This window comes from Marmota marmota, unplaced genomic scaffold (genome assembly GCF_001458135.2).
Source record: "Marmota marmota marmota unplaced genomic scaffold, marMar, whole genome shotgun sequence".
In the NCBI taxonomy this organism is placed as follows: domain Eukaryota; kingdom Metazoa; phylum Chordata; class Mammalia; order Rodentia; family Sciuridae; genus Marmota; species Marmota marmota.
In genome coordinates, this window is record NW_026000242.1 from 869858 (window position 1) to 876650 (window position 6793).

Below are 6793 nucleotides of genomic sequence, written 5' to 3' on the forward strand. Positions count from 1 at the left end.
ATTTCAGTAAAATCTTTAAAAAGAAAAAAACCCTAAATATTAGAAGAGAATGTCATCACATTTTTTTGTACTTTGACACAATGGACTATGGATGATGAAAACTGTTTCTAACTGCTTGCGACATTAGCTACAAATACTACAAATATTTAGATTGCAGCCATCTGGAACTTATATGGATATGAACAAAAGGTAACATGCAAAAGGAGATAAGTTGTTACTGCAGGATAGAATAATTTGTGAAGCTTTAAAAAGTTTTTTTTTTTAATTTTTTTGTTCTCTGTTCTTTTTTGGTGGTTGTTTTTTTTTCTTTTTAGTGATAATTTTAGGCTTCTCACAATTTAGATCTCTCTTTGTCTTTTCAATGGATTTATTCTCTAAGATCTCTGTTTTCAGCTCCCTTGGAAAATTAAAGCAGATCAAACTTCATTGCAATGCAAGGCTGTGATCAGAAATTATTTTATCACCACTAGATTCTCACATTTCTTCTTGAGCAAGCATATAGGAAAGAAAGTCCCCAAAAGAGCCAAATAAGACGGTAGGAACAACATTGAAAGGGTAGAGAACAGAGAGAGAAGGTAAAGGAGCTGAAATAAAGAAAGCATCTGTATTAATAGCTGAGAAGAAGAGACATCCAAAGGAAGAACACAAATTATCTGGTAACTATCAAAATACCAGACCATCTCTCTGTAGAGTTGAAAAATATATACAGCTAGCTAATTCTTCCTTCCCACCTTTCTAACCCACAGGTTAGATATTTGAGGTACTGCTTGAATTAAGTCACAAATGTATCCATCTACTGAATTTTGTAGGTGACCAAAGATGAATAGTAGTGTTTTGAAGTTAAGGTTAGAGCTATGGAATTCATCTGCTCAAGAAATCTCTGATATATGAGCTATTCTATATCAGATACTGAGAATACAACCAGTAGAGGGGAAATGTCTTCAAAGAGTTTATGGTCTAGAAATCATACCCTATACAACCAATATTGTATCATTGTGTAACAAATAATTTCAGAAAGAATGCACATGGTGAAGAAGACAAACAGAAAGGACATACTAATTGTAAGTAATAGGATTACTAAGATGGTCTGTTTAAAAATATGTCCTGAATGTGAATTATTAAAATAATTAATGATTAGGTTGCTTTTTCCAATACAAAAAAAAAAACAGACATTTTTTCTGTCTTGTCAGGGAAGACAGTCCTAATATACTCTGGTCATGTACATAATAAGTCTTGAATTAATATGCAAGGCATCTTAATTTCTCTACAGAGATGCAATGTCCTATATGACTTCAAATAATAATATCCTAAAAGTTTTTGCTGGAGAAATTCATAGAAATCATATAAAGTCATCTCATTTAAAGTTGAGGTTCAAAAAGAATAACTTATCTACTAATAAAAATGGCTAGTTAGTGGCAGAATGGGAACTAGAATCCAGGTCTCTTTTGCCACTCTATGGCACTCTGCATTGACTCATATGTGCTTTTAAATAAGTTCCTCTTCAGATCTTCTACAGAACTTACCTATTGAAATGAGTTAATTCTACATTGATACATTGAGAAAGCTGGTAGATTTACTAAAAGGCAGAACCCATCTTAATCCAAAGAGAACAAGCAAATAATATACATGGAAATGTTTAACATTCTTCATTAATTTTTATCTTAAAGCAAACTATTTTCAATGCCCCTAAATCTGCTCTAAGTACATAGTAGTTTTTTAGCTAATGCAGGTTGTTCTAACTTGAGTCTTTTTTCCATAATTTTTCATCTTGACTACATTTATCACTAAATTGTTCAGGATTACTGCATTATCTTCAATTTTTATGACAAATAAGGATGAGCACCTTTTTATATGCTTACTGACAATTTGACTGCTATTTTTGTAATTTACTTGGCTAATGTGTTTTGCACATTTTTTATTGGGGAATATTTCTCATGAATTTCTATAGAAGCTCTTTATGTATTCTAGATACTAGTCCCTTGTCATATATGTATATTTCAAGTATATACTCCCTAGTCACAGGCTATCTCTGTAGCAGAAATATAACTAATAGCTCTATCATGGTACAAAAGCATGAATTCTTCTGGAGGTCATGAATAGACATTTTACTATATAGTCCTCTGATGTATATAGCTGAACTCTGCTTTGATCTTCTCAGGAGGAAAATGAAACACACTAAATCATGGTCTGAAACAAAGTTGCATCTACTGCTAGACAGAGAAGAGAAGAGAATTGTTAACTATGAATTGTTAGATCTCCCTAACATAAATTGAATGGGATAGATATAGTGGGAGAAATTATATAAAATGAAGAAAAATAAGTCTCTGATTACTTCACGAGTTTGATTACAAACTCTTCCTTTAAATGTTCGCCTTCAGCTTTCTTTTCACCAATCCTGAGATGCCTGATGTCAGGTCTAGAGAGAATTACCTAGAGTATAGTGGGCATAGGGTCATTTCGTGGAAACACTTATATGAGTGTCTAATGTATGGCAATATTTTTCTTTAGAAACCTATTTTGACTTTATTATGACACCAGTGGTATAGCACATTGCCACTTGCTACTGGAGTTTCTTCTTCTGCAATCAAAACTCTTGGTGGAACTTGGATGTCAGCAACAGGGGATCCCATCAGGGGGTAAGAAACTATTTGAGTGGTGATACTAAGAAGAAACCTAAGATCTGAGAGGTCAGAGTATCAGCTGCTGGGAAAATAGAAAGAGGTACCTTACAAAGTTCAAGGGAACAGAGTCCAAGTAGGCACCTTTACTGGGGGAAAAAAAATAGCAGGCATCTAGGAAATTGGTTGAGTCACACAGTATCACTGAATCAGAATAAACCAAACTTCACCCAGAAAAATTTACCCAATAAAAAAGTTTCCTCGACCTAAGAATTTTAGAAGCACATAAACTCCTCTTCCACCTCCTCCATTGGTGTTAGAAAAATTCAATATCCATTTGTCAAAATAAAGCATCCCCACAAGTATACTATAATTTTTAAAAGATGAAAAAAATTGTTGAGCATATTTATTTTAATTAGGTATTTATGACAGCAGGATTGCATTTTAATTCATTCATTCTGAATACATGATAAAACATACACACATACATACACACATCAAATGAAGTAGAGACAAACTATAGTACAAAGGCAATATGAATTTTTAAAATTAGACAAATGATTACAGATTACTTATTTTGAGACAAAATAAGAACAGAAAGCTCAGGTCACAATACTGAAAATGACAAATACTCAAAAATTGAACAAAATATTTTAACACATTTTTTATTTAAAAACTATACAGATAGTCAATCTTTATATGAAAAGTTTTTGTTATTAATTATCAGTAAAATGAAAATTAAATCCAAAATGAGATACTACAAGACATCTATTAGATAGCTTAAATTAAAAAGACTATCAGTACCATGTCCAAATTTGGATATGGATCATAACATTGCCCTAGAGGATGTCAATGTTTCAACCACTTTGAAAAAGAGGTTAGCAATTTCTTATAAAGTTAAAAATACACATACAATGCAGTCTCATATTTCAGTTATTTCCTCAGGTAGAATGCCAGCATACACATACACAAAGACCCCAAGGCTACAGTTTATAGTAGCTTTATTCAAGATAGAATCAAACTAGAAAAAGTTAAAATGTCTTCTAACATGAATGCACAAATACATTTTTATTTATTTATTTATTTTAATTAGGTATATATGACAGCAGAATGCATATTGATTCATTGTACACAATTGTAGCACAACTTTTCATTTCTCTGGTTGTACATGATACAGCATCACATGATATGTGCAGGCATACATGTACCTAGGGTAATGATGTCCATCTCATTCCACCATCTTTCCTGCTTTCCATAAATACATTTTGATAAAATCATTCAATGACATTATCTTCAGCAATGAAGAAGAACTAAATACTTATAACTCAAACAACACGAGTGCATCTGGAAAACATACTGCTAAGTGAAAACAGACAAATGCAAAAAGGCTACATTCTTCATGAACCCAATATATATTATATTGTAGAAGAGCTAACCTATAAAAATAGAAAACACATCACTGTTCATCAGAAGGGATGAGCTGACCACAAAAGCACATGGAAACTTTTCAGAGTGATAAAATATTCTACATACTAAATAATGATAATCATTACATTGCTGCATAAATTTATAAAAACTTATCAAACTGCACACTTTAAAGGTTGGATTTATTTTATGTAAATTTACCTCAGTGAACATGAATTTTTAAATATGAAGTTTTGTCAAACAGTTTCTTTTAAAAAAAAAATACTTAGAATAAAACTGAATAAGCATTAGGTTGACATAAAACAGGAACTGAAGAATTCTGGTACAAAAAAAAGGAAGTAAAATGCAAAATTATCTCAGTATAAAAACAAACTACAAAACTTCCAAACAGAATACATAAGTCCAAAATTTCAATAAAGGGCAAATAGGATACCAATAAGAAATGTCAAGAAAAAGTGCTCGCTTTGGCAGCACATATACTAAAATTGGAACAATGCAGAGAAGATTAGCATGTCCCCTGCACAAGGATGACACACAAATTCGTGAAGTGTTTCATATTTTTATTCATTTGGAAAAATAAGAGACCCAGAATAGCTAAAGCAACCCTTAGCAGGAAGAGTGAAGCAGGTGGCATCACTATACCAGACCTTAAACTATACTACAAAGCAACAGTAACAAAATCAGCATGGTATTGGCACCAAAACAGACTGGTAGACCAGTGTAACTAAATACAAGACAAAGAGACTAAGCCACAAAATTACAATTATCTTATATTAGACAAAGTTTCCAAAAACATGCATTGCAGAAAAGATAGCCTCTTCAACAAATGATACTGGGAAAAATGAAAATCCATATGCAACAAAATGAAAATTAAACTCCTATCTCTCACCACTCAAAGTGGATCAAAGACCTAGAAATTAAATCAGAGACCCTGCATCTAATATAATAAAAAGTAGGCCCTAACCTCCATCATGTGGGAATAGGCCCCAACTTCCTTAATAAGACTCCTATAGTGCGAGAATTAAAATTAAGAATCAATAAATGGGATGGACTCAAACTAAAAAATTTCTTCTCAGCAAAAGAAACAATCTGTGAGATGAATAGAGAGCCTACTTCTTGGGAACAAATTCTTACCCCTCACACATCAGATAGAGCACTAATCTCAATCGTGGTATATATGTGTAATAAGAATTGTAATGCAAAAAAAAAAAGTACATGTATAAAGACATGAATTGGCATAAACATACTTTATATACAAAGATATGGAAAAACTGTGCTCTATAAGTATAATAAGAATTATAATGCATTCCACTGTTGTGTATTTAAAAAAATTAAATCAATTAATTAATTAAATTTTTAAAAAACTCAAAAAAAACAAATAACCATCAATAAATGGGCCAAGGACCTAAAGAAACACTTCTCAGAAGATGATATACAATCAATCAAAAAATACATGAAAAAATGTTCAACATCTCTAGCAATTAGAGAAATGAAAAATCAAAACCACTCTAAGATATCATCTCACTCCAGTCAGAATGGCAGTTATTATGAAGACAAATAAGTGTTGGCAAGGATGTGGGGAAAAAGGTACACTCATACATTGCTGGTGGGACTGCAAATTGGTGCAGCAAATATGAAAAACAGTATGGAGATTCCTTGGAAACCTGAGAATGGAGCCACCATTTGACCCAGCTATCCCTCTCTTTGGTCTTTACCCAAAGGACTTAAAAACAGCATACTACAGGGACACAGCCACATCAATGTTTATAGCCGCACAATTCACACTAGCTAAACTGTGGAACCAATCTAGATGCCCTTCAGTAGATGAATAGATAAAAAAATGGCATATATACACAATGGAATATTACTCAGCAATAAAAGAGAATAAAATCATGGCATTTGCACCTAAATAGACGAAGTTGGAGAAAATAATGCTAAGTGAAGTTAGCCAATCCTGAAAAACCAAATGCCATATGTTCTCTCTGATATAAGGAGGCTGATTCATAGTGGGGTAGAGAGGGGGAATGAGGAAGGAATAGACAAACTCTAGATAGGGCAGAGGGGTGGGAGGGGAAGGATCATGGGATTAGAAATGATGGTAGAATGAGATGGACATCATTATCCAAAGTACATGTATGAAGACATGAATTGTTATGAATATACTTTGTATACAACCAGAGATATGAACAAGTGTGCTCTATATGTGTAATATGAATTTAATGCATTGTGCTGTTATATGTAAATAAAAAATAAAAACAAAAATAAATAAATATCAAGAAAAAAGAACTCAAGAGAAAATGACAGCTATTGGGAAAAGACCAAAAAAAAAGATATAACAATTGGATTTCATAAAGAAGAAAAAATAAATTAAACAAATATTCAATCACAAAACTTTTCCTGAAATAAAACATCTGCATCTACATGCTGAAAAGGCATATTATAAACCTGTAAAAATTGAACCAGAGTAAGATTTGAAGTTGGTGTCAACATACCTTATATACAAACAGAGATATGAAAAATTGTGGTATATATATGTATTAAGAATTGTAATGCAAAAAAAGAATGGACAATTTAAGCTCCATTAAAAGTAATAAATTTAGTTAATGAAAAATAATTGAACCAGAATATACAATGTCAAAACATGTTTTAAAATCATCAAAATTTAAGCTTAAGAAAAAAATCCTCTGCATTTCCTGGAAAGATACCAAGTCTCTTACAAAGGCAAAAAAAAAAAAAAAAAAAAAAAAAAA

At 31.9% G+C, this 6793-nt stretch overlaps 1 non-coding gene across 1 annotated transcript; it reads left to right on the forward strand.

Annotated features, from left to right (window-relative positions):
- Window positions 1-4498: 4498 nt before the first annotated feature.
- Window positions 4499-4605, forward strand: LOC125613980. The gene has a single exon (XR_007344627.1). It is a non-coding gene; the product is annotated as a U6 spliceosomal RNA (small nuclear RNA).
- Window positions 4606-6793: the final 2188 nt, after the last annotated feature.